This window comes from Anser brachyrhynchus (assembly GCF_964034855.1).
Source record: "Anser brachyrhynchus genome assembly, chromosome: 3".
Lineage (NCBI taxonomy): Eukaryota > Metazoa > Chordata > Aves > Anseriformes > Anatidae > Anser > Anser brachyrhynchus.
In genome coordinates this window covers 25240493-25268412 of record NC_137696.1, presented here as the reverse complement: position 1 = coordinate 25268412, position 27920 = coordinate 25240493, and the positions used below count along the sequence as shown (strand labels likewise).

Genomic DNA, 27920 nt, shown 5'->3' with positions numbered 1-27920 from the left:
CCCAATGAAACGTATTTTTAAGACAGAGCACTGAGTTCAATAGTTCATCTACTTGCGTAGCTTTCCCTTAAAGCTGTGTAGAAGGGGATGTGCACCTCTTTCTAGGTCCTTTTGTTGATATCCAGGTTTAATCCAAACTAGGGGTCAGAAGATGCAGAGATTGTTCTTCTGATTTTGGGGAAGGGGAGATGGAAAGAGTGAGAGAGAGGATTAATTTTCTGTTTAATTCATGTTGTATATTATCAGTGATGTTAGCTGCTTCTGGCAGTATCACAGAATGATTTAGAAATCAGCTTCTGATTTGACCAGCCAATAGCATAGCATAATTTTAGGGAGAAAAAGCTAGAAAGAACAAAAACATAGGAAAAGTTTTGAGCGACAAACCAAAGGAGAGAGACAATAGCTGTTTCCAGTTCAGCATCGTTATTTCCTCTTGTGACAGAGTTGTGCTGGGGATGCAGTAGCCAAGTACTTCCTATTCCCTCCTGTGTCTTCTTGCCTGTGCAACAGAGAAGCTTGTACTTGCACCTTGTAGGCTGTTGGGTGAATTCATAAATGAATTCATAAATTCATCATTTGCAGTTCTGTGGTAATACGAGGAAGAGCAATAAACAGTTTAAATAAAAACAGTGACATATTTACTTCTATGGTTTGACTAGGCTTTCACTAAAAAAAAATATTCTCATGTAGAAACAAGGGTCAGCTGTGATAATTCTGTATTTCCCATGAGGAAATTTGAGGCTATATAAACCTTGGGATACCTGCTCAAAAAAACCTGTGGAGGTACACATGTATTTCTTCAGCATTGCATTGAAGCTTCACTTTTACTTCATTTTCATCAGTTAGGATGGCATTTGAGCAATAGCTCTGTTCTGGTATTTATGAACTGAGAGAAGCAAAACTGCTCACTGCTGAGCCCAGGGATCCTCTTCCAGGAAAACTGAGATCAATAACTGTTATCAAGTCTACATTTATAGGGAGTGTTAAATGACCACAAAGTCCTGATGTTCATCAATTAATATGGTGTGCTTAATACTGTGCTGTCCACCCCCCTACACCCTGCTGTAGTCAGAACTTTTGATCTTTGCTATCATTTTAAACAGTCACTTTCAGTTATCAGCATTTCTTTTTAACTGGAGACACTGTATTGGTGCCAGTAAGTTAAAGGCAAATGACGCTTTCCCTCGCCAACCTCCTCCCTCCTGCTAGCAATGGAAGGTAGGAATGAGATGATAAAGCTCAAGGCTTGTTTTGTGTTCAGAACCAGGGAATCGCAAAAGTAAGCATTTTGGTACTCAGCAACGAGGCAAGGGCATGCCCCAGCTGGAATGGTGCAAAACCTGAAATGTGAAAATAAAAGCCTTATGCGCACACTCATTTTCAGATGCCTATATTGCCTCAGTTTAAGTGGAAAAGAGGGATTTGGAAAAGAGAGAGCTTAATTTAACAAAATAATATTATGCTTTCAATCCTTAAGATGAATGAATTATTTGGATACTTAACAGTGTAATGTCTTTGAATAATGCTGGTACTTAAGCTAGAAAAAATAATATTGCAAGTGTGCTCTGTTTGCCTCATGATTTTTTTTACCGATTTCGCATTTATGGGAAGCAATATCATTGTTGCAAAGTTTCCAAATTGTTTTTTACACAAATCTGCAGAAATTAAATCTCCTCCTTGTTATGAAAATGATGTGATGTCTTGAGACGCCGCTATATTAGCGCAAATCTGTGGAGACAATAAGCCCAGTTCTTCTTGCAGATATTGTGTGTCCAATATTAATAGCTGCGCAAAACCACATTAGGTATAGGATACCATACAACAATGTAAATCAGCATATGCTTAAGTGCAGCATGTGAGCAGTAGCACAGAAGTCTCATAGGACCTCTTGTGCTTAAAGTTAAGCCCACGCCTCACTGCTTCCATGGAGGAGAATTTAGCCCACGAAGTGGAGTAGTGTGTGATGCAAAAATAATGGCAAATTATGTAAATTGTGAGTCTGCAGAGAGAACATCACAAATCAATTTCAGGCTCGAAGAAAATAACTTGAATACAGATTTGTGTAGGCCACATGAAGATTCCAGAAGGCTGCACTACCCACTGGTGCCACTTATATCTGGGCTGTTGTGGAGGTCTTCAGCATAAGCCAGCGTGCGTTATTCCAAGCTCTGTTCAGAGCAGCTTCAGGAAAGGACCACATCTTTTGTCTGAGAGACAGGAAATGGTTCGGATTGTCCTGCCGACAAACAAGAGACGTTTGGTAGAAACGAGAGTGGTTTTGTTGAGGGACTTTGGCCTCATGAGTAAGAGGGAAATGACTGCACCATTTGTCTTCTAGCCTCGTTCAGGAGGGCTGCCCAGGCCACAGCACTGCTAGGCTCTTGAGGGCACAGGCTTTACCTCCAGGAGACGTCCAGACTTCCTGGTTACCTCCAGCGGGTGTCCAGGCTTCCTGGTTACCCACCCTTACTCCCAGAATTATTCCCAGCTGCTGGGAATCCATGCTAATCGGGGCCACATGCAGACCTGCCATGCCCAGCTCCCCACAGCCAGCCCTCTGGCACACCACCGCTGCTGGCGTGGTGAAGGCCACCAGGCGTGGTGAAGGCCACCAGGCGTGGTGAACGCCACCAGGCATGTGGGCTCACCAGGCCAGGACAGGCTGCAACTCTCCACTCTAGGGAGGTCCATGCTCCAGAGTGGGGTGCGGTGCCAAATTATGTTAACTCTCTGGTATCAGAACCATAATAAGTCTTCATAGCTGGATGTAAACCACACAAAAGTGCTGTACGGGGTGCATTCAAAGACAGTGACAGAATTAAGCAAGACTAAGGCATGTGCATGACTGAGTTTTACAAATACAAATGGATGCAGTAGGTGGAGGAAAACAAGATGGATCAAATTTTAAGACCTAGGAGCTCATTTACCTACATCAGATGGTTAATGGGTTGCTTAATTTGATTCCTTCTTCAAAAACCACTCACAGTAGTCACGCCACTGACTCAATGTCTGTGTAATCAAGGTCTCCGTGTGCATCTACATCTTCATTTACATGTACAAATAACCATCAATTCATACTGCTGTTTGACTACAGTGGACAGTTTTAGGTTCAAAATGGCAACTCCAGAGCTTGGGGGGTCTTCTAGCATTATTTCACTGTTCTAGAAGTGAGTGTGGACACGCTTATGCCAGTCTGCATAAATGAAAGCTTTTTAACTCAAGTTGCAGAAGGCTCTTCATTGTTATAGCTAGAAAACATCTATTTTCAGTAAGATTAGATGTTTCTAATTGTGTGATTTAGGGTTTTTATTAAAACCAGCTTATTAGCCTAATTCTGTATAGCCTAAGGGCCCCATTAGGTGAGTTTATTTTTCCAGACAAGAAAAAAAAAAGGGGGGGGGCAGGAAAAATGTTGGAACAGGAGGACAAGAGCAGCTGTATATATGTTGTAGGAAGTACAAGTCACTGTGTACTTTATTCTTTCTCAGCACTGAGCACATTTCTAAGTGGGAAGTCAGCAGTCACTTTTGTCACCCTTTTTGTTATTTTTCTTTTTATCAGTCTCATTATAATGTGTATGAAGGAGGGAATATTGGATGTAGATTCGTGAAATTACTGGTGCTTCCTCATTATTTTCACTGTGGTATTTCTACAGTAGCAAATTATCAATTACATTAAGTCTTTTTATTTCTTATGGCAGGGTTATAACAACTAAAATTAAGGGAGTTATGCGCACAGTCCCTTACACCACACATTCTACTATGGGCAAACTTTTGCTGTTTTCTCATAGTAACCTTTACAATGCAACCAGCAAACATTATTTCTGTTTTAATGACTCCGAAATAAAGTCATATTTAAATGAAATGCCGTTTGCCTCAGCAGGGTTCTTTGAATTTATGAGCATTTTTGTCCCATATCCTACAATAATGTGACAAATATTATTTGCATTTTTACTGTTTTCTTGAATACTTTTAAACACCCATTTTTAGGAGACTTCAGATTGCTTTTGAACATATTTGAATGCATTTTTAGCTATCACCAAGCTTAAAATAGGAACCCTTTTTTCAGCTTATCTTTATTAAACACCTGTAAAAATCAGTGGTATTCTTTTTTCCTATAAAGCTTCCTTCCTTTAACAAATGCCAGAAATGCTGCACAGTTTTTTCTAGTATGGGCTTCTTTTCTTGGCGGTAATGGGCAGTAAATGGTCTGGTAATGTCTGCACCATATACACATTTACCTATCCGAATGTTATAAATAGAAACTCGAAATTGTAATGTATCTGTTCTTTAGCTATAATCAATTAATATCTTCCCATATTAGACAACTTTCAAAAAATATTATCCAGAGGAAAAAAAAATAGAAATGATTTAATTTATGCAAATGATCATGCTTGCAATAAACTTGTTATCTAAAGAGTAGACAGCTAGGCCTGACAGTCACCAATTAATTATATTTTCTTATCAAATTTTCACTTTGATTTTTTTTAAACCAAAGGTTTTCATTTTTTTTTTTAGTTAAATACTTATTTTTAGAATAAATATTATTCAGCACCTTTCTAATCCAAAGGTAGACTAGCAGCTTAATCTTGCTGCTCTTGAAGGTAGCTGTCCCAGTGATTTCATTGAGTGCTTCATCTTGCCTGGGTGAGCTTCGTTTTCTTTTGATTTTTTTTTTATTTATTTATTTATTTTTAAAAGAATTAAAATTGTCTGATCATTTTAAGGCAATGTTTCTTGAGTTAAATAAAATAAAAATAGTCAATCAGTGCAGTTATTATATCTCTATATAATCGTACTGAATTTTCTCTAACATTCAGAGGTGCCAGTGGAAAGATTTCTTTACTGTTGTTATGCTGCAAAAATAACTTCTGTGCACATTTTTTGTGGTCCAAAAACCCTATTTAAAAAAAAAAAAAAAAAGAGAGAGAGAAAGAAAGAACCATACAGCCTGTACAGATTTTTGCAAGTAGACCCAGGTCATTAAAATAAGATTGTGGATGATACAGTCTCCATTTTAACTCTGTGCTAGAAGCCAGTTAGCATTAGGACTCCCTGATGGAATAACAAGGAAAGGTAGGAGAAGAAACAAGGGAAGATGACAAAAGTAAATACGCTGAAAAATAAGGAAACAATGTGCTTGTGTTTGTGGCTTTCGATCAAATGTAGGGGATTATTTTCAAAAGACATTGTGGGTTGCTTGAGAAGGGAGAAGTCGCCTGGCGTAATTGGAGAGTGGGGAGGTCTGTAGTGCACGGGTTGCTGCTGCTAGTGCCTCTCTGATAAGATTGTAAGAGTTGCCAATATCAGTATTCAGCCTTGTAGCATGTCACGGTGCTTTCATGTGAACTGAACTGAACTGTCTCCTCACACTCCCTCCCGCTCTTCCTCTCGCTCTCGTTCCCTGCACTCATCGCATTGAAGTCAGGGGAAGGAAAAAAAGATTTGAGGATCGCCCAATTTGTTCTGACATAAAGAGATGTTTAGCTCTGTGAAAGGTGGTGGAGGCAGAGTGCCTGACTGACATCTCAACAGTCTGTCTGCTGGGATTGCTCACTTCATGTCCCTTCATATTCCTGCTGTGTCCTGCGTGAGTGCTCTTGTCTAATCTTCACAGTGAGAGCACCAAGAGTCCCTTGGGCTTTGGTGCTCAACACCTTGTTAGACGGGGCATGTGGTGCCACAGCTCCTGCTTTTGTGCTTGGTTTTGCTCTAATGTTTCAGGTTCGTTTAAAGTCCAATTAGTTCTTTTTTTTTTTCAAGGGGTTTGCTAAAATAATGGCATGTATTTCCTAATTGCCGTACAATTTCCTAATTGACTTACTCCTGGCAAGGCTAGGTTTGGGTAATATCAGATAAAAACAAGAGGAGGGAAAGGAAAGATCCCCAGTAGGGCAAAGCTTTAAGCAGCATTCTGTGCTTTTGTTTATAAATGAAGATGCATTGAGCCATTTTGCTGGTTTAGAAAACAGATGAGAGAAAATACTCATTCAACAACCAACACAAGGTATAACACGTTGATAATAAAAGTAAGACGGTGTCTGATCAGGAATGCTGGATTCCATGCCAGGGTCTGAAAAGAAGTTTAGTTGTTTAGGGTTTGTTTGCTTTTACAATGCTGAGCACGTTGTGATGCATTCTGGCATGCCACATCCTGTTACATCACATCAGGTTAGCCCAGGATGCTGAATAACACCAAGAACATGAATTAATGAGAGCTAATGCTCACCTCGTGTTGTTGGAGCATTATCAGGTGCCTTGTTCACTCCAGTTACTATCAGGATTCAGTACTTCTAAAGCAAATCTGATACTGAAGATATGTGTATTAATTTAACAAATAGAAATGTTGTTTTTCATTAGGCTTCTCAAAGTACGTTAATTAATAGATGTAGTTTATCCTTATTAAGCCATTAAAAACAATCCAGGTATTGCACTCAGGGTCTTTCTTTGCTCCTTTTTAAAGGCACGTGTTTTCCTCTGGTGTTTTATTGTTGATGACAGATAGCAGCGTGGCACTATCCTCTTGGCTTCCTGCAGATCTGGGGTCCCACAACTGATATTCCAGAAACAAGCTGCATGGATTCTGGAATATGTGGTTGTCACTGTTCAAATTTCCCCCCAGTTTCTAATTTTGGATGAATATCTCTTAATACATCCGTTCTCCTGAGGTGGAGTAATGAGTGTCACTATCTGAGAGATTTCTGATGCAAAGTCATATTCCCATGCGTTTTTTTTTGTTTGTTTTTTGTTTTCAAAATTACATGTCTGAAGCTTGAATCCTCTTCTGTCCTGAAATGCAATGACAGCTACACAAAAACAGTGTTTGTGAACAGCTGCATGGTTTGCTTCAGCCAGCAGTGAGGAAAAGAGGCCACCACAAACGAGCATCATCCCCAGCTCCTCTCTACCTTTTCAGGTGTGAGGGTTTGAAATGCTGGGGATAGGGCAGAGTAGTTATTGAGGGGATTTGCTTGCTTGGATTCTCTCATTTTTTTCTTCATTTCTGTAGTACCTGTAGCACAGAAGGGCTAAACTTTCATTGTTCTGTTAGCAGCCGGTCACAATTAGAGGATGCTGTAGAGATCTCACCACACTCAAAGGCAGGGTCTGGGTTCATCAGGAGACCAAACGCCAGTTCTCAGAAATGGAGCTGATTTGGGAATTAACCTAGTAAGCTTTGTGCTGCAGGTAAGGGCCAGATCACACCAGAAAGTATTAAAAAGCAGTTTGGTGATTCTCAGGCACTCAAGAAAAAACTCGCCTGTACATAAGGATCAGATCTCTTCTCTTATTATCCAGCATGACTAATAACTGGGCCTGTGCTGCAGCAGATATAATTGATGACTGGATCATATTTATGTAAGAGCTGCTGTCGTGCTTCATCCCCATTTCAATGTGTCTGTCTTCATTTTGCCTGTGAGTTGGAGTCAGCACAAGCAATCATTAGCATCCCTTAAAATACACACAAAGGAATCACAATAACTGACGTTTTCACTGGGAGAATGCCGTGGGTGTACGCTGGCACACGTAGCCGGATGCCGACAGCTACTGAGATGATCTTTAAGGAACTGGAATGATCTTTAAGGTCCCTTCCATCCCAAACCATTCTGTGATCTTAGTCATGTGTCTTCTATGAACCATGCAAATATGTAGGGGGAAAGAGTCTTCTTTCTACAGGCAGGTAGAAGGGGCATCTCACAGAAGGACATTCAGAAAAGGGGACACCAAGGCAACACCAGAGCCCATCGTGCCCACCTCAGTTCCCCTGGTTTTCCTAGACTTCTGCAGGTGTTTCACTAAACAGAAGCACGTTGGCAAGCCATCGCCACACTTCAGGCTGTGATCCAGCATTTTGTGATACAGGTCTAATTTAAACATGTGAATAACCCAAGAGATGCTCGTGGCCAAGTCCCGTGTAATGTTATGCACGTTTGGTGACTTACTGGGTTAAATACTAAGCAAAAACTATTTGCTCACAAGTAAACATGCAGCCAGTGAGTATCAGATACTAAGAACTGTACATATGCAAATGTGTTTGTGTGTCTAGTGTTTCTCTTTTCCAGTTTGCTTTTGTGTGTACACAACTTATTCTATAATACTTATCTACATAAAGAACTTGGTTGTTTTATAAAAATATATCTGTACAAGCCTGTAGTGTTAACTCTTGTTGATAGTTTCCAAAGGGCTGGTTACAGAAGTTACCATCAATTTAACAGAAGTCACGTTAATTTAAAAATTGACTTAAAATACAGTAAATGACTCATTAAGTCAATTTAAGAATTGACTTAAAGTACAGTAAGTGACTCATTAGATTAAGCTGTAGAAAGACACCCAATAGGAAGAAAAAAAAAGAAAAAGAAAAAAAAAAGAAAACTGTAATTTGATATCCTGAATTATTTTTGTTAAGAATCAAATGATCTAATTACCAAAAGTGGATTCAAGGACATCTATCTGAGTATTACCAAATAACCAGACAGCAAAACCACTAATGTAAAGCAAGCGACCAAGTGTTACTGAAATATTTTCATTAATTTTGTATCAGTAATTGAGGTTCACAATAAGGTTTTTAGCTAGGAGATGCTTAATAGTATACCAGATACTATTATTTTACTAAAATTGAGTAACTGTTCTATATGTCCCTAGATTTATTGAACACCATGTCTATATGTTAAACAGTTTTCTATAGTATTTAAAAATTGACATTTCAAAGAGTGTAATAGCATAATGAAATGTAAACTGAAAACAGGAATGAGTTAATTAGACTAATGATCCCTTGACTCCTTTATTAGCCAGCTCTTTAGAAATTGGGATTAGCTTTGTTTTCTCTGCTGAATAAAGACAGGAAGGATGATGTTGATTCTAGTAAATGACAGCACCAGAAGAAATGAGTGTTTTCCTGTTCATTATAGGTTTCATCATTTAAGACAAAAATTTAGCCTTCCTGCACACATACCTAATTTTATTACACCTTGAGTTCAGCTCAGATGGGAAGAGAGAAATCAGGAAAATAGTTTAGGAACACCTACTGGTCTCATAGCAGTGGTGACTTTAAAAGTGATCTACTCTGTGTCGTTTTGGGGCTTGAAACTTTTAGATTCTTAGTGTGAATCTGGGGTAAACTGGGTCTGAATTTAAACGAAGTCTTCAGAAAAGGCAAGCTTGACAACTTTTTTAACTGGGTTTTGAACACTTAATTTCTCCTCTCTATAGGAGAGTGATTTACATGTGTCTCTGTCTTTTAAGGGCTATCAAGAAGCACGAGAATTATCTCTGTAGTGGTTCAAACCAAGCATGCACATAGAAACAAAATTATTTTTACGACAAATAGGAGGATTTGTATGTTAGCAACTGTTAGTGAAACATCATCATTAAAACTTCCTGCAATTCCAGACCTTGCTCTCAGGAGTCACTCAGGCCGAGCAAAACCTTAGCTAAAATGCTGAATTATAGGCAGGAAAAAGAAAAACAAAATTTAAATTGGTGGAAATTAGTGTCGATTCACCAGGCTAATTTCTGCCCTTCGTACCCCCTGTGTACCTCTTCTGCAGCATGTGGAGCAGTGCCGGGATGAGGGAGGGCAGAACAGGAGCCGCTGACAAGCGGCTTTTAAGTTCGGTTTCTTTCTGGTAGATCTTTATCCTGCAAAGTAATGAGTTCCTTGCCTTCCTCTGAAACTTATAGGTATAGAGGGCACCCAGCGCCTTGCAGGATCAGCTCTTTAACGAATGCCTGAAGAATACAAGATTTATCACACAAATGAGGCGATGGAGAGGAGGTGGCAGCAGCTGAGTTATGAAGCTTTTTACTTATAAGCAGGACTCATTTACTATCCCGCACGCCCTCATTAAGCATTCTTTGAGCGCCACACTGAAGCAGAAGAAAGAACATCACCAGTTTGTAGTTCAGCCTTAGGTTTTGAAGAGGCGTAGGGGGGCAGCTTGGGGTTGGCAGGATGGTGCTCAGCACACTCGAGCTACTGCAGGTGCTCTTCTTTCTGGAAAGGAGCATCCTGTAGGATCGAGGGCCACCAGTTGGCTCTAGGTGCTACACGGTGGCTCTTCGGTATGAGATTGACTCGATGCCCGATTTTGCTGCGCTCCCAGCGGACCATGCAGCCCAAGCATCGTGCATGGAAGTGTTGAGTGTTACTGGTTGTCCAAGGCCGTGCCTGACCTTGCAGCTCAGTATTAATTTGGAGTGGTGGAATTAAAATTTTCCATTCTTTTGCATTGTCATGCCTCACATTGATAAGCGCAAAGAAATGTAAATAAAAAAGACCTATTTCACAACCCTAGCTACAACCTTTTTGTTTTATGACAAAAGACAGTTAATTAGCATACTAGCAGTAAGCAGCCTTCCCAAACTCGTGCTAATTATGTATTCTGTTGACCGTGACTCCAGTCATAAGGTAATTGGCTTGCAGCAACATGACATTTCAAATCATCTCTTGAAATTACATCAAAAAGCCAGCCTGTTTTGTTTTGATAGGGGAACAATCAATTTGATAAGTGGTAACACAGCTCATTGTTTCACATTAATTAGACTAATTGCAGCATGTTAGCCTCTGAAATAGACAGAACTTGGAGAAGACAAAGGCTGTGGCCTTTAGCATGCAGTGCATGTGGTGGTTCCACTTGCTTGCACATACTGTAGGCAGAAAACAGAGTTGTTAGGATTCAGCCTTGCGGGAGGCTGGGTGTTAACAGGGGTTTGATGTGTTATGCTTAATCCACTGGCTTTCAATTATAAGATCCAGGTTCAAAAAATCCCTGAGAGAGGAAGTGAAGAAAAGCCATTTTGATACTAATAGTGCCACTTTTTTGGTGATCTTGGGCTTTCTGTCTCCTGAAAGACAAAGCACAGATCTGGTAGTGGGATCTCTTAGGCATCTGTAGGTTGTAAAGCCTTTCTATAAGAAGGACTCAGTGCCACTCCTGCTTTTCCTGCTCATTTCTGCTGTTTATTTCTTAGTATACCTTAGTTGGACTGTTGGTTTTTTTTTGTTTGTTTGTTTGTTTTTTTCCCCACAGCATCACAAACTGTGTGAGGTTGGCAGGGACCTCTGGAGGTCATCTGGTCCAACTCCTGCCCAAGCAGGGCCACCTAGAGCAGGCTGCCCAGGGCCATATTCATATATTCCCTTAAGAATAATGAAAACAAACAAACAAAAAACTTGAGAGGATGGATTACTGAAGAGAGATAGTGGAGATGCATAACCCACCTACACATTTCTAATTTAGAGCATCTTTGCCTGCTATTGAGATTGCCAATTGTACTTAGCTCTGTGATGATTTTTATGATCAAGCTATGTCGGCTGTAGATTGACATGACCAAATGGATTTCACTTGTGACCTAATTGAAATGCAAACCCAAGTTTTAAGAGATGAAAAATTTAAGGGGTTATCTCAGTCCACAGGCTAGGTTAGCTTCGCTGTTCACAGCTTGGGACAGTGTTTCTGGCACACGAGACTCAGCACTGGATGTGTAAAAGGTGTGCTCTTTGACCAGTACCTTGCTAATATGTTTGATAAATGGAGTCATAGTTGGCAGCTTCTCTTAAGACAGAAATGACAAGCATCAGACACTAAATTCCAACATTGTCTGAATGTGATGAAATCATCTGCAGAAGGCCAAGTTTGACTTCTCTTCTACAGCTCTCTAGTCTACCTCAGTTTAAACTGAAGGATCCACCAGAGTGTTTTAGCTCTTCTAATTACCGCTAGTCAGTGAAAAGTAACACAAGCTTAAAAACGTAAAACAAACAAACAAACAAAGAGAGATTGTATGGGGGGTGCACTAAGGGTGGGAATTGTTGATTATCGTGGATTTGCTTACACAAAAGCTGTAATTCTTGAGTTGCTTTCTATGGAAAATTATGTTTTTCAAGTAAGGCCAGGAGATTTAGATATCCACATATTTCTACAGCTCAGTGGGAACCAGGCACAGAATTCGCTTACACGTTTTTGTTTCCTCTCCGCTCCTTGATCACTAGCCAATTAGACAGTAAAATGTTTGGGGCAGAGATTTTTAGTTAAACTTGCCTGTAGTCTGTTTGGAGAAGTGTAATTTTATTTAAATCAAAGAATTTGTTCTGATAGCTTAACATTATCATTGCTAGTTGAAGCTATATTTTTATTAGTTTTGCTTATGTTTTATGTTGGCCCCTTAGCAAATGGTCATAAACTCTGTTTTAAGTCCAGCTACCAGTGACTTCATCCTGCTGATTTATTTCTATCATTTACTGGCAAGAATGTATTTTTAAAAATGTATTCTAAGCAATTCATTCCTCTCCACCTCCTCTCTTCTGTGCCTCACTTCTCTTTCCTCCTCCTTCAACGTTTAAATTCTTTCATTCAGCTTAAAATCCTGCCCGGATTAGCGATGTAACTACCCTAAAAATTCCAGGTTTTCTTGGAGAGGTAAGTTAGGAAGCAGCACGAGGCTGAAGCCTCTTAGCATTCTGTCTCGGTGCTGGTTCCAGTTGCCTGAGCAGAAGCTGGACGCGGCGCTGTTAGGATTCAGCCTGCACCCTCGCTGTCACCGCTGCTGCCGCTGCAGCTGGGCTCCCGCTCGGAGCAGAGCAAATCTTTGCTCAGTTAAGCGAGCGTCAGTCACAGGCGAGCTTGGCTGCCAGCCCAGGGTTGTTAGACTCTTCCCTGCTACACCTGAATGAGATATTGACGAGACATTGCTACCTAAACAGAGCTGAGAAACACTAGATTAAAAAAAAGAAAAAGAGGGGAGGGAAGAAAAAAAAATTAATTAAATTGTCATGGGGATGACAGAATAATTTTGAGAGTGTAACTTACTCTTCCAGTGCTCAGTTGAAATGCTTGCAGTACGGGACCTGCGCTGCCTGCTCTGTGACAGGTCATGTTTGATCTTGTTTAAATACCTTTCTCTGTTTTCTCGAAATCCACGACTGGATGGTAACGCTGACTTCCAAGTGAGAAATAGGGGCACAGGTAAATCATAGCTTAGCTAGCTGAAACAGATTGATACGATTCTGCAAGGTGCTGAGCTCTTTCAAAGGTGCTAAATTACTGGTTTCAGCTTACATCAGTAGCAGGCACTCCGCTTCTTGTAGGATTGCACTTTTAAGTTGCTTGGTTATTATCTAGTCAAACAAAATCGACAGGGCCGTAAGACAATGCAAAAAGGAGCAGTGTGAAATAAAGTTACAGAGTTTGGGGTTGTATGAAGATGCTGCCAGTGGGTATTCTGCATGGAGCAGAGAATAAAGGAAAATCAGGGACAGAGCAAAAAGAGATAAAATGGGAATAGTTTTTAAATAGGAATTGCTGGCAGAGCTATTAATCACACAAGTCTTTGAGCTCTAAGGGTTGCATGAGTGGAGCTAATACTAAAAGTGAGATACTTTGCCGATATCTCGAAATACACTATTAAAAGCAACAAGCAAAATTAAAGGAAGATAATGTCTGAACAGATTAATGACATGTAATAAGCAAAACAAACAAAAAAATCAAACCCCAAGTATCTTCAAAAATCCAAATCATGATATTGTGACTGTGGTTTTGATGGGATAGAACTTTAACAATCTATTTCGCAACTTGCTCATTTTGGCATACAGTTGCAGCTCCAAGATTAGACTCTGATCTCATTTACACTAATACAAATAAATCAAAATTTCTGCTGCTTTGCTAGCTATATGCCGCAACTATGACCAGAGTGTGGACTCTTGTTAGACTCTGTGCTTTTTTTTTTTTAACAGCAGATTTCACAGTGCCTCTGAGGTGGGTTAGAACAGGAAGAGAAAAATGCATTTTTCACTGCTGTCTAAGGTAGGCCAACGCCTGCTCTTCCCAGCAGCCAGGTGAAACAGGGACTTCATGCAGGTAGAGGCTTGTTTTTTCTGAAAACAAGAATCAAATGTCTGAGAATAATAGACAAATAATTTGGACATAATTCTTATTATTGTATTCCTTTTCGAAATTTACGTCATTGCCTTTGAAATGATGTTGTTTAAGTTGGTTCATAGCAAGCTGAACACTGGTTAAGAAATTTGCAAAGGAGCATACTCTTCTCCTTACATGGGATGATATGTTTTTCTTAAAGTCCTTTTCTTGCTATTTCTTTAACCTTCCACCCCTAATACATAATCTAACATGTTTAATGAAAGAAAACAAACCTAAACTCTGTATGGAGCTGGACTTGTGAAACAGCCAGGGTTTTCAGTGAAGCCTTCATGAGCTTTAAATCAGTGTAAAATTTATCTCATATTGCATTCTCATTGTAAATAGGTTATATGATAATTTATGTTGAGCTGATCATAACTAAGCACCTCATAGTAGTGTCCTTCAAAAAATTTTAATCAAGATTGTCTTTCCCTCTCCACCTCTCTTGGTGCAATTTCAAGAAGTATATTTGCATGTCAATCTGCATGTGTTACTGAAGTTATCCCACTGAAGCAAGCACGGCATCTTCGGTGCATACGTGTTTTACAGCAGCTAATGACAGGTGACTCTTTGCATTCATTTCTGGTTCGTGCGACTATAAGATTCAGCCCCTTAATTCTTTTGAGCCTTGAAAACAGGGGCATTTCCAAGTGCTTGTCAGATCTGTTTTTCAGGTCTTTTGGTGCTTCATGGTCAGTGTGTGATGCACAAAGTAGGGGAAGCAACTGCTGATCCTGTGAAAATCACTGTGATTGTCCAGCTTTTGTTTTAAAATCTTTGCTTCTAAGTGCATTTGACATTTACTTTTAGATGTATGTTTTCTCTTGAGGTTTCCCCCTGTTTATTGCACAGCAAACAGCAGAGGGGTTCCAGAGATGTGTCTTAGGCAGCAAATGCCAGAGAAGTCCTCACCAGGGCAAGCTTACGAGAAGCTCTTCAAGTCGAGGACTGTCTTATTTTACGGTACTTACACAATATCTAATTCAATGGGGCTCTGGTCAGCAGTGAGGACAGTGTTGCTCCATGATGATAAGAAATAGTTTCCCAATCTAAAGATGGGAAATCAAGATGACCAGGGTGGGCAGAGGTATACTGGCAAAAGTGGGTGTGTGATTTCTTATGCAGGCTTTTTTCTTTTTCATAATTAAAGGATTATGTTATGCAGTTGCGCATGGATGGATTCCTAGTAGAACCCTAGAAAGGATAAACAAGATTTAAACAGATCATGAATGGGTATTGAAGGCAAAGGATATGAGCTAAAACCAAAGAGGTGTGAATCCAGAAACCTAGTTGAGCATATTTTTAGTTAGACTAAAGGTTTAAGCTCACTACATGTCAAGCTTGACAGTAGTCTTCATGCTGTGGTGGACCTTTGGAGTTGAAGGTGGAGGACTCAGGATTTGTTGAGGAGTGGCTGAAGTAGAAGAACAGAGAAACAGGGGTAAAGAAAACACAGGTAACTGTAGCTGCAGCAGAGGAAGCGAGTTAGGGGATGCTGCAACCCCTGATGGTGGAGACAGTGAAAGTAGAGATGTTGGTTCTTTGGCAAACACTTTGTAACTTGCTCTGTATGCAAATGTCAGGAGGTGTTTGGTGCATTTGCCCCTAGATCCTGATAAATCAGCAGTCATTCCTAGGCTGGAGGTTTCAGTCTCATAAAATTAATGGAGATATTCCTACAAAATACTCTTTCCCTCTCCCACACTTTATTTGTCCTTTTTTTTTTTTTTTTTCCTCTGCCAGTAAACATTAGAAGTTGAGGTATTTCCAAATTATCTTTTCCTTCCCACCAGTCATTTCTGGCAGTTTTCCAAAGGAGAGGAGATGACAGCTTTTCATTGGCCACTTAATTGGGTATGCCCATTGGTCTCTGTGACTTCCAAATTCATATTTTTGTGTGCCTGGGGGCTTTCGTGACAAGGTGCTAATGGGTTCCTGGCTGGGCAAGCACCTGTGTCAGAAAGTGTTTCATAGTGTCCCTTATTTTTACAGCTCTGACTGCTTCCATTAACTTGCATTTACCCTTATCGCATCCCCCCCAAGGTACTTTTGTTTTAGTTTTTTGCAGACTTATAATCCACATGTACAAAGGAAATTATTATTCGCATGTGCAAAGGAAGTTATTACTTTTATTACAGAGAAAATATGGGAGTTTCAAATGAGAGCTTGTGTCTGAGACAAGAAATCTAGCAGATGGAGAAAAGAGCTCGGACCACTGACTGGCTCAGGGGTTTTCATTACACCAACTAAGAAGTTCTGCAAGGTGGGCTGTGTGTAGCTGGTGGGTATCCTGCTGCTGAAAAATTTAATTTCCTACTGTTAGGATCCAGTAAATGGTAGATAACATACCCTACAAGGTTTTGTAATAAAGTTCTTCCAAATGAGCTATTGCTGTAGTCACTCCAGCCTTATGATTGTGAAGGTGAACAGAAATGGTGCCTGCAGCTTTAAAAGAGAAGAAAAGCCTCTGGAAAGTGATCTCTGTAGTAGGCTATAGTCTATATAATGAAGAAGACCTTAAGTCCTTTCAGGATGTCCTGTCTAAATGTGTGCTATTCGCAGCAATGAATATCATTGCTTCTGAAAAAGAAGGTAGGGTAGCTTTTCTGTTTATTTTCCTCTTAGAGAAGTTAGTTTTTGATCATCTAATATATTTTGTGAGATAATATTGGTTTCTTGTCTTGAATCTATGCAATAATTTATCTTTTTATTCCAGTCCAAACTTGGGGAAAAAAAAATGCTATGGATTTGTCCTTCTATGACTACTAGCAAGTAAATCCTGTTTATGCAGTGAACCATCCAAGACAGTTCCGTAGCATGCTGTCCTTTGCTCTAAGGAGCACTTTCCATAACATGGTGTCATCAGCTCTTTTAACTGAAAATGTTAGACTTTATTCTGCTTCCTAGTCTGCTCTAGTGACTTGGTTTGCCCTCTGCACTTCTCCAAATTTGAAGACGTAAACGGTGAACTTCTGGGTGGGAAAAAGCCAGGTATGGCAGGTTTGGGGTCTTCTAGAAATAGAAGTAGAATAGATTTAGAAATATATTAACAGACCTTGTGCCACTGAAAACATATATGAATGCCACAGGGTCCTTAACTTCCTAACTGGTAGGACAAAACAGGAACAATAAAGGATCTCTTGAGACAAACAGAGTGTGTCTTGGCATAGGTCTTTCAAACAGTTTTTGTTTATACGGTCATGTATGAGAGACATGGCCAAGAACAGAGAAACAGAATGTGTAAATGAGTTTTTTATGACTTGAATGTTTGTATGATCACATGATATGAAAGACGGATTGGATTCAAAGTCAGTTCCCTACTGGGGTACCTGCCTTCAGCACAGGACGTTTTCAGTATTTTCAGATGTGCTCCAAAGATAAAGACTATACTATGCTACAGAAAATGATGTCTAAGCCTGTATAAATGTATGTAGTATTTTTGGAGTCATTTATTCAGCTAGATTAGCTTAAACTATATTGTGTGTTTATCCTTTCCAACAGATAGACATCTTTTATGATTTTTAATTGATCTGTAACCATTTTTTCCAAAGGGAAAATGATTGGATACCTTAAAAACAAATGCGTCTATGGCCGGTGCTGATCTGGCAATGACGTACAGAACCTTTTGTTTTCTTTGTTTGTCTTGTACAAGGAAGAGAGGTGATACTGTTAATTTTTTATTTTTATTTTTTCTTTCTCCTGCAAATGTTTTGTTATTAGAGGCTGGTCTTTTGATTCAGCAATGTATTGTAAAGCTTGTCTGCCTGGACGTCTTATATTTACCCCCGCATAATAACAGTGGCAATGGACTAGGAACTCACTTAACACGCAGGCTGAGCAGCAATCTGTGCCCTGCTCGTGTTGCTGGAAGAGCAGCTGCCAGGGAATCTTGTGAGGTTCTCCGAACTGCCTTGTCCTCCGTCCCAGCACTGCTGTACTTTGGGGCTACTATGTATTTGTAGCTGAATATCTGTATATACCCATCAAACTGCAGGAAAAGTATGTTTCAGTGGCCAGTGTTCAAACCCAGCACTCTCCACTCCCAAAAGAAGTAAGACAGCAGCTCTAACTCAGATGGATGTGGGGCTCAAATCTCATGCCTTTAGTTCTCTTATTTTGTTGTGCCCACCACCAAATTCACCTCCCAGATATGCTGCTGTGAGAATTTCTGAGTAATTCATTGTCATCAATTAAGTTATTCTAGAATTACTCCAGTGTAGCTGAGAACAAAATTAAGCCTCTAGTCTGTTCTGGGAAATTAAACAGATATGTTTTTTTTCTAAGTGGTTTCTAATACATTTCGTTAGGAAATTATTTGATGAGTGTCACTTAGGCATTTGGGATTGGTATGGTGTCAGGGGTTTGAACAGTCTGACAATTTGTAGCCGGCCAAAAGGAAATGAAAGCCTAATATCTTCACAGAACACTTCAATATTTTTAATCTTTTTTTTTTTTTTTTTTCCTCCCAAGCATTGAAAGCTTCAAAGATGTCATAAAGGCATGCAATAGTAGATTCATTCCTAAAGGCCTGGGAGTGCTCCAACTTATTTTCCTAAATGAGTTTGGCTATCTTAAAACTTAGTCCTCTCATGGTATTAGTTTGTGTCTGTGGCAATTGCTGTAATTTTCACAAGTAAGCAGTCTGCAAGCATGAGGCAGAGATTCAATTCTACTTTTCTTAAATTGCATCAAAAAAATCACCTAGATCTTGTTCTGCTATGACTTCACAGTTTTTAGGATACCAGAAAAACTTTATGCTGAGGCTGATGCAATATTCTTGGCCACAGAACAATTTAACTGAGTTCACTGGAAACCTGAAGGGAGGTGAATCCACCAAGGTCAGTTACATGATTATATTATTTTTTCAGTGTGAATAAACAGATGTTCACTTTCATGATTATTCACACCTATAGAATTGGACATTAGGTAAAGTATTCCAGCGTACCGTTACACCTAAAACAGCATTGTTGCTGCTGAAGGCATGAAAAACTTTTAAATCCCATTGGATGCTGACAGAAATACTGATATTGTTGACTATTGTTGATTTTCAATCCCATTTCTCTCATGTTTGGAACATAGGACTAGACCAGGTTTGTTGTCAAATTTGCATTTTTTTTTTTTTAATGTAATTAGTAGGGTACTTTGGATTTTTGCAAAGACAAGTGAAATCTGGTCCACTGGACCTCTGTTGATTCCTCAAGCTGGGACTTCAGTAAAGGGTCTCATTAAAAATTACCTGCCATATGCAGGAAAGAAAACAGTTCCTTGACCAAGAAATAGTCCTTGAATTGTGTTTGGACCATTATTTTTGAGATAGTGTTACTGTATGTTAACGTAATAATTTTTTTCTACATCAAATTTTTGTGATTTTTCTGGTTTCTATAATTATTCTACATCAGCCTGGTGATACAGAAAAATACTGTTTTGTCCAGTTATGTGTCTGCACATATTTGTCTTATACTGTCCAAACAATGCTAAACTGTTCAAGTGTACCTGTGATTTTCATGTAACGGACTCTTACTGCTTTTCACATAACACCTCTTTCCTTATTTTTGCTATATCTCTTACTTCTTTTAAACTTCGTTAGGGAATTCTCTTCTGCCATTCTCTTCTCATGCCTGAGCTAATTTCTGGTTCTATATGTGTGCTGAATAACTGGCTCTTCATCCTCATAAATATGCCTTCCATTAGGCATGTTGAAACCTATCTGTGAGAGAAATGCAAAGAGAGGTGGAAGAAGATCATGATAGGCAAGAAAGTTTGAGAGATCTGGTCAGGCACTTTGTCTACCTGGTCTCTGTCTTCTTACCTAAACTGTATTGACTGTAATGTTGACACACAAACATCACTTCAGATGCGTGCATAACTGCACCTAACTGGCCTCCTGCTGCTATGGTGTAATGACCACGGTAGATACAGTAATAGAACAATGAGATAAGTAAGTGGAGGATCCTTTTCCATGCAAGAGATTTTTATTTCTTTCTCTCAAGATGCAAGTGTTGGCCTGACAGTAGTCAAAGAGAAATGTCAAGACAGGAAATAGAAGAGTAGAGAATATGTATTGTGTTGGTGCATCAATCTCTTGCACACTCTGTATAAAAATATATTTTATATTATATTAATAAATGTCCATATAATCCAGTACAGCTGGAGTCTAACCACACCTAGATGAATATCTTTGGTTATGTTTAATCCACTTCTCACATGAAAAGAAACCACCCCTGTACGTTTTTGAAAAAATACTTTGCTTTACTCTATGCTTTTAGTCTTCAGTCTCAGTCTTCGTACGTAATTGCTAATACCAGCTGGACAGTTGCATGCAAGGCTTCTAGTTAACATTCATAGTGAGCTTCACTGAGCAAAGTGGACACTGTGTGATTAATAAAAAGGTATTCTTAAAGCTCAGTGTAGCTCAACAACAAATATAAATGGGGGAATAACCTCGCTCTTCACCTTTCCTTGAAAAGATAGGAAAAGCAAAAAGATAATTTGTCCAGCTAGAACCTTGCTTAGAATTATGTCAGGGAACTGCAGAAAGAAAAAGTGAGAGGAAATATATTAATGTGCAGTATATGTAATCCTCATATCAAAGAATCTAGATAGTTTTAAAAGTGTGTAGTTGGTGAAGTCCCAATAAAACCTGTAAATATTATTGCCTTTGCTTTTACAGACCACTGGAGACACGGACAGGCTAAGTGACTACGAATGGGATCCTAGAATCACTCACTTGTAGAATTGAGAACAGAAAGGAAAAATCCTTGTATTTATCTTCTGTTCTGACCCACTTACGCTGTTGTTACAAACAGATGGATTGAGATAACTCTGAAAGTGGTGTTCAAAACAATTTTGCTAAAGAGAAACTAGCCCAACTTCAAGTCAGCCATAGCTAAGTGAATTACTTCTTTTTTTGACTCTGACAGTTATCTTGAAATAGCCCTTTGATGAAATCCTCTCCTCTTTCAAGTCCTTGGAAAAACTCCTACGATGAGATTCATTTCACCTAACTTTAGACATCTGAAGTGTAAACTTCTATATCTGAGCTCCCCATCCTCAACTCTCTTTATAGCTGATGGAGAGAAACGAGGCCTTCTAGGGTACGATTCATCTTGCTTGTTTTGGATGGCTTCTTTAGAGGAGAGAAATTCAACCCTGTAAGTTCCTGCCTCTCTCTGCTGGCTTTAAAGAGATTCTAGGTGGCCGAGTTCAGCAGCATCACACTCAGCTAGTCAGAAGAAAACACCTGTTGCGACTTCAGAGGGAGTTGGATGCCCACGTGTTTTACTTGGGAAGATATCACAGGCTCTGTGTAGGAAAGGTTAGGGTTCTTGCAGACTGGAGATATATTTTGGTTATCCTCTCAAGTGCTTTCACACTTCTACCTGTGTTCTCAAAATTCTGTTGCGTGAAAATATGTTCGACAGTAGAAACTGCTGGAGTTGTATACAGGGTGTTAAGCTTCCCCTCACAGGTACTGCTATTCTGCACCTACATTATCTTCATTCTTCTTCCTAGAATCACATGTAAATACTGTTAATCTGTGGCCTAACTACTCTTTCATTCACCCCCAAAATATTCTAGCAAAATTTTGATAAGTTCAGAGGAGCGCTAAAAGAAAATCAGTTATTCCAATATCAGTTATTCCAATTTATCTCTTCTTGTACCAGTATGTGTACAGTATGTGATGTGTGCATCAGTTCTTCTCCCGAGCTTTATCACAGTGTCTTGTGAAACAAACTTCATCACAAAAAGGTGGCGAATAGTTTGGCTTTAAAAAAAAAAAAGAAAGAAAAGAAGAAGGGAAAAGTTACAGGGTTTTGTCGTTGCCATTAACTTTAAAAGTAGGCTTACATTTTCAGCATGGGCTTGGACAATTATTGGGGTAATACTGGAAGTGCTATTTGGGTGTTTGGGTGCTTTTACTTGCTGTGTTGTGATTAGCCCTTTTTAAGGATGTGGTCCTTAGCAAAGGTTGTCTGTGCAGGGACACAGTAAAATCAAGGTAAAATCTCCTGTGTTTAAGATAGACTGATGTATTGTCAACTTGTTGTTTCGTATGTTGAGGGGACTGGTGATGTTACTATTAATCACTGGACTTTCTTTGCTGGGGCATGAGCACATTTCAGAGTACATCGTTTCTTGCAGACCAGGTGAATGTGTAGTGGTTGACACTGGTCCCCCTGCCGTGGTGGTCGCCTGGGAACTGCAGAGCTGAAACCAGTGCTGAAAATGACTGCTTTAGGCAGTGGGCCATCTCCTTGGTTCAGTGTACGTAGCTTGACTGACTTGTGTTCATGCATTATCACTGATAGCTTGCCCTACTGTGTTTTGAGATAGATAGTGTACTCTTCTGGAAGTGGAGATGGTGAAGAAATGGAGATGGAAGGCCTAAACAAACAGTTTCTGTAGCTGGAACTTTTGCAGATGAGCAGAGCAGAGGAACCTGTCATGTTTACAAAAGGATTTGACATGCGGAGGGGTATAGGGGAAATTGGAGCCTTGAGAGGGTCATAGCAAGACAGGGTAAGAAAGAAGCAGGAGAGAAGTTGGTCTAAGAAGTGATGAGGAAAGACAGACCAAGTTGTCTGTGACTCCTTGGAACCTGAGGGGTAGAGGTTTGTTCTGCCCATTTATATACGTATAAATCCAGAATAACACAACTGCTTCTGTCTTCATGTTATACTGATGTGAGAGCATCGCTGATGAAATTTTGGCTTGTGCTGCTTTGTCCTATGAGAAAGGAATATGTCAGATCACTTTTCATCCATCTTTGCAGTCACCCTTCATATTATTTTGGTGGGATCCTAAAAAAAACTTCACCAAATCTTTCTTGTAGTAGTAGGACAATAATATGTCTCATAAGGAAAGAAGACTCTTCCATATAGAGGATAAAAATGACATGTGAAAATGACATGTTCATGTATTCTATACATGAAAAAATAAAGCTTGTTAATTACTTTACTAATCTTTACATAATTGCCTGATTTTGGGGCAGTTAACAGTAAAAGATTTTAACTACATTAGGAACTAAAAATGTATTTACATGTTCATGTAAGTACGTGAAGTGCTTTAGGATTTTCTCAAAATGAATTGTGTTACAGCAATTGAAAATACCATGTTATCAGTACCTGGTATGATACCCTTTGGCTCTTCCAGTCTTCCTCTTTTGTTCACTCCTTCTTTCTCCCCATAAAAACATCTACTTTTGTTTTTGCTTCCATGATGTTACTTTGTAATTTGTTTCCTGTAATTAACATGTCTGTACTTAACTGATCCAATGGCTAGTGAAGATGTTGGAATATTTTCCATTCAGGTCCATGGGTTTCAGATGTGACCCTCAACAGATGACTATCAAATGCTGAAATTCACATCTGAATAAAAGGGAGTTTTCTGTGTATGTAGAAATGCTTTCTTTAGCCTGAGGGATAGCAGTAAATACAGAAAGTGAGATGAAGACTGGATTTTTTGTGGAACAGATATTTCATTTTAACTGTCTTTTTTTCCTTTATTCTTCTCATCTCTGCTTGAAAAAATGTTAAACACGTTGAGTCAGGGAGACATTCCTGTGCTGCATTAGAATAGCCATCAACGTCAGCCGAGACCATTTGGATCATGTCACTTGTCCTAAAGTGTGTAGCTGTTTTTAAAGAAAGAACATGTCATGTTCTGTACAGGGATCTTTAATGCATGAAACTTGTTTGAAGCAATAATAAATCAAGTCCTTGCTGCTAAAACCAGTGTCTGATTTTCCCTCATGACAATCTCTATCTTTCCATGTGTAAAAACTGAGACAATAGCAAGAATAATTCTGCACCCACAAGTACTGCAAATAATTTTGATCACAACTAACTAAATACATAAATCTAGGGGGGGGCAGGGGGGAGAAGACACACAAAACACCACCAGAAATGTAAATGCCCTGCACGTTTGCCACAATGCTTAATAATGTACTCTTTTTCTACAAGCATTGTTACAGGAGATTGCAAGATGTATAGAGATATTTTCATTATTCATGCCCTATTGAGTATGCAGTTCTGCAGACATTTTTCTCACTTCTTCCAAAAAATAAGTGGAGTAATTAAGAGCAGGCATAGGGTTTGAGACTTATTTGCCTATCTTTTTCAATTCTTTTATGTAAGCATTAATTCCATTAGATTCAAAACAGTTGCTTGTGATGTTTTGAAAAAAAATTTTTTTTGCATTTTTTTTACTCTTTATTAGTAACTCTTTTTGACTGTGTGTAGCCATAGCTAATATGAGTACAAGAAATGTCAGTGCAATTCTGTTTCAATTAATCTGGAGTAGTTTAGGACTGCAGACTATTTTAGCAGCATGACTTAGCTTCAAAAGCTCTGTGAGAAGATGACAGAAACCTCAGTGCTGGCAAATGTTATTTACTGTCTACAGTGTATAGTAGTGTAATCGTAATTACAAAGGGATGGTGCTGAGACCCCCACTTGGGCTTGAATTGGAGTTGCAGCTCAAGTCAGACAAAGGGTTCAAGGGCCTGACTCTGCCTGCCACCTTGTGAAATGCCTTGCTCTTTCCTCACCTACAGCTTCGCTGGCTTTGGATGTGGGCAATAAATGCTCTGTAGGAAAACGCGCATAAGCGTGGCAGCACTGCTGGCCAGGGCACCTGTAGCAGCAGTGTGCCGTGCCCAGAAGTAGGGTGGGCTTCTTCGGCCTGCCTGGACCTCAGTCCCACCAAGCACAGCAGCCAGGGGCCCAGCAGCGCCAGCTGAAATGCTGTTTGGTTTTTGGCCATGTGTGGGCTCCAGACCACTTAGGGACTGCGGAGAGGCCAAAAGTGCATTTTGCATAGGCTGGGGTTTGAACAGCAGTTTTTAATGACTTTGAGTTACGTCGAGAGTGAACTTAGCTTCAGCTGGTGACCTTGAGCTGGAAAACGTCAGCCCGTTATCAGCGACCTGAACCGTGAAGTCGCTTTGTATTGTTTTGAGTGTTTTTGCTTATGGAGATTGTTGTATTTAGTTTTTTAATCTGGTACAGCATAGTAGAGGTAACCATCAGTTTGTTATAAAAACAAATGCACCGTTGACCTTTTCCCTTCCAGTTGGAGGGCTGTAGCAATCCGAGGTAACCATCGCTTGTTTGTTGTTCCACTCACTGAGCTGCTCGAGAACTCCCAATTTCCAACAACTCGGCTCTCGGGAGCAGGCTGGAGCACGGAGCACAACATGTGAAGTGTTGTGATTTGTTGCCATGATGACAGTGTCAACTTAACTACAGCTGACAAACAGTTTTTAAATAGAACATTTCGATTCATTATAGTATTCTCCATCTGTTTTTTTTCAATGTCTGCATACATGCAAAACATCTGAGAAATGCTACCACAATGGTTTAGTTTACTTACCCAGCCACTAACATTAATTAGTTGTTGAGAGTGGTAGTTTAGTGAGCAAGTAAAATGTCGATATTCTGCTCTTGGTAAAGGAAACTATTTTGTTTATTTAACCAAAAATGCCCAGAAGACCTACTTCCACATTTAGAGCTTTTCAAATTGATTTTTTGAGCAGAGGTTCTATATTGTTGGTTGTGTCTTTTTTGTTTGGTTGGTTGTTGTTGTTTTTTTACTACTTCATCTCACTTTTGTCAGATTTTACTTCCTTCCCAAAATATCTGCCATGTCTATTTCCAGTGTTGAAATGGTAACAGAAGGGGTGCATCATTTCATAATTAAATCAGGCTGCTGGGGTCAGATTTAGAGGGTTTTATTCATGGCTTTGCCACTGGCCCACTCTATGACCTTGAGCAAGTTGCACATTGCTGTATCTCAGTTTACCTATAGGTAAACTAATATTGACTTCCCTTGAGGGGATATCATGAGGCTTAATTAAGCGTCTGTGAAGTTCTGTGAGATAGAGGACTGAAAGCTGCTATAGACAGACAAATAACGATGGCGACAATGATGATGATGATGATTTGTGCCTGATTGCACTACTTCCCACAGAACTGCCCCTGTAGCCGCTATGTGGATTAGTTGTCAGGTGAGCTATGAATCCATCAGTTCATCCATCATTCTGCCCCTCTTAGACTGAGCCCAGCTGGCTAGCTTTGCTTATTAGTAGCTTTTAATAAATCAAATCATATTTGCTGTTTTAATTGTATCTTAAAGGGTAATGTGGCTCGCTGCTTTTAAATTAAAAACATTGTGACAATGTGCACATTAGAAGCTGCTACTCTCGTACTCTACTCTTCTCAAATCATTGACATAAAAATGGGTTAAAATACTGATTTAAGGAAATTCCTAATTATAAAGCATGCAACTATTAAATTCTGGCAGAGTACTTTCTCTGGGTGCCACTTCTTCAAAGTGTGGGCATCACTGTAAATATCCTCGGAGCCCTGTCTCAGTAAGCACATTTTGAAAGTGGTGATCTACCCATCCACAGAAATCCAAGGTGAAAGCAGTTGAGGTTTGCTGCTTGTTGACTGAAACAGTGATGTCCATATTAAAAAAAAAAAAAAAAAAAAAAAAGGAAAGTAATGTAAAATCAGATTTGTGAATTAAAGTTTTAGCTCACTGTGATTTTTACTTTTAAACAACACTGGCCAGAAAGAGCTACAGGAATAACAAACTGACCTGTTTTATTTTTAATTTTGGGCCAAAACTGTATCTTACAAATCTCATTAAAATGGAGTATATCCACTAAAATATTGATAACATAATTTCATTTGAATTTGGTTCTCTCAGACGTGAAAAGCGAGGGGCCCACATGGAAATGGATACTCGTAGAGGAGTCCTTCTACTCAGTGAAATCAATGGGAGTAGCCCAGCTGGCTACTTCTGCCCATTACTAATTTATAGCAAATCAAGCAACACTTCCTCCTCTAACATCTTCTAAATACCAAGTCGTATAGGAATTCCTCCCCAGGTACAGGAAGGGATTAGGGTAAAACCAGCAGGAGGTTTCCCATTGATTTCAGTGAGGCTTTTGCCCAGCGTCTTATTGTATTTTAGATCATCGGCCTTGGAGCTCTGTGGAGTTTGCCTTTTGATCGAGAGCAGAATTTGCTGCAATGGTTCCCCCTGGGTAACCCCGAGCAGGTGCAATCTGACTCCTAGCTGCCCGAGCAGGCTTCCCCCTCTGTGGCTGTGCTGTTTTTCGGGGCGTCCTGTAATCGGTGCTGATGACAACTTATCCCAATGGCAGGCAGGAAAACCACCGCCGTGTGCGCCGTCAATAACTTCTGGCTCCCGAGAGGAGATCAAAGAGGGAGACAGCAGGGAGGAGGAGTAGCCATAGATAAACGTAAAGGAAAAATGCTCAGTAACTGAGATAGCACTGTGAGGAGATAACAGAAATCAAAAAGATTTATTAAAAAGGCAAACAAAGTAGTTTCTGAAGAATTCAGCTACTGGAACATAAGCTAAGTATGCTAAACGGAGCAGTAAGCTGGAGCAATATGGTTTTGGGCGCGCTGGTCCTGTGTTTGGCCCAAAGGCTCCCTTTCACACCTTAAAAGTATGTGAAAAGCACAGTCAGATTTGAATCCTTTACCACCACATACTGGTGACAGGAGGGGGGGGATCACTGATACTTCAGTAGGGAGACGGGCTTGGAGCGAATGCCAAAGCTGGGCTTCCCAGCAGGACCCTGGGTAGGTTTCTGGGGATCTACAGACCAGGCAGTCTGTGAGGAGCAGATGAGAGAGACCTCTGAAGGCCATGAGAGCCAACATTGCTCATGAGCATGGGGGAGGCAACAGGGTAGGTATGGGGAGGGCCAGCCATTCAGTTCACTGCACCAGCAAAGCCCTTGGTTTGGGTGCAGCTATGCTAACAGTTGAGAATTTCTTTGCTGTGGGATAGACAACAAAGGTCAGGAATCAGGGCAAGAGAAAGGTAAAAGAAAAATAGTTCTGTCTGTGTATTTATGACCTCCTTATGCTCTCCCTGCTAACGACTACTACTTCATTCATAAATATATATATATATACACCCATTAATTAAAATCATATATAAATGCATATATATGTGTGTG

The 27920-nt window shown here is 39.8% G+C and overlaps 1 protein-coding gene and 1 long non-coding RNA gene across 26 annotated transcripts in view; one reads left to right on the top strand and one right to left on the bottom strand.

Moving 5' to 3' along the window:
- The window catches only part of ESRRG (estrogen related receptor gamma), a 404991-nt gene that overhangs the window by 178296 nt on the left and 198775 nt on the right, over positions 1 to 27920 (top strand). The window lies entirely within an intron of this gene.
- LOC308192016 overlaps positions 1 to 27920 on the bottom strand; it is a 65919-nt gene that overhangs the window by 5864 nt on the left and 32135 nt on the right. The window contains exon 4 of the long non-coding RNA XR_013948469.1: positions 1 to 27920. This exon is cut by the window's left edge and continues 5864 nt beyond it; it is cut by the window's right edge and continues 3091 nt beyond it. This is a non-coding gene — a long non-coding RNA (uncharacterized lncRNA).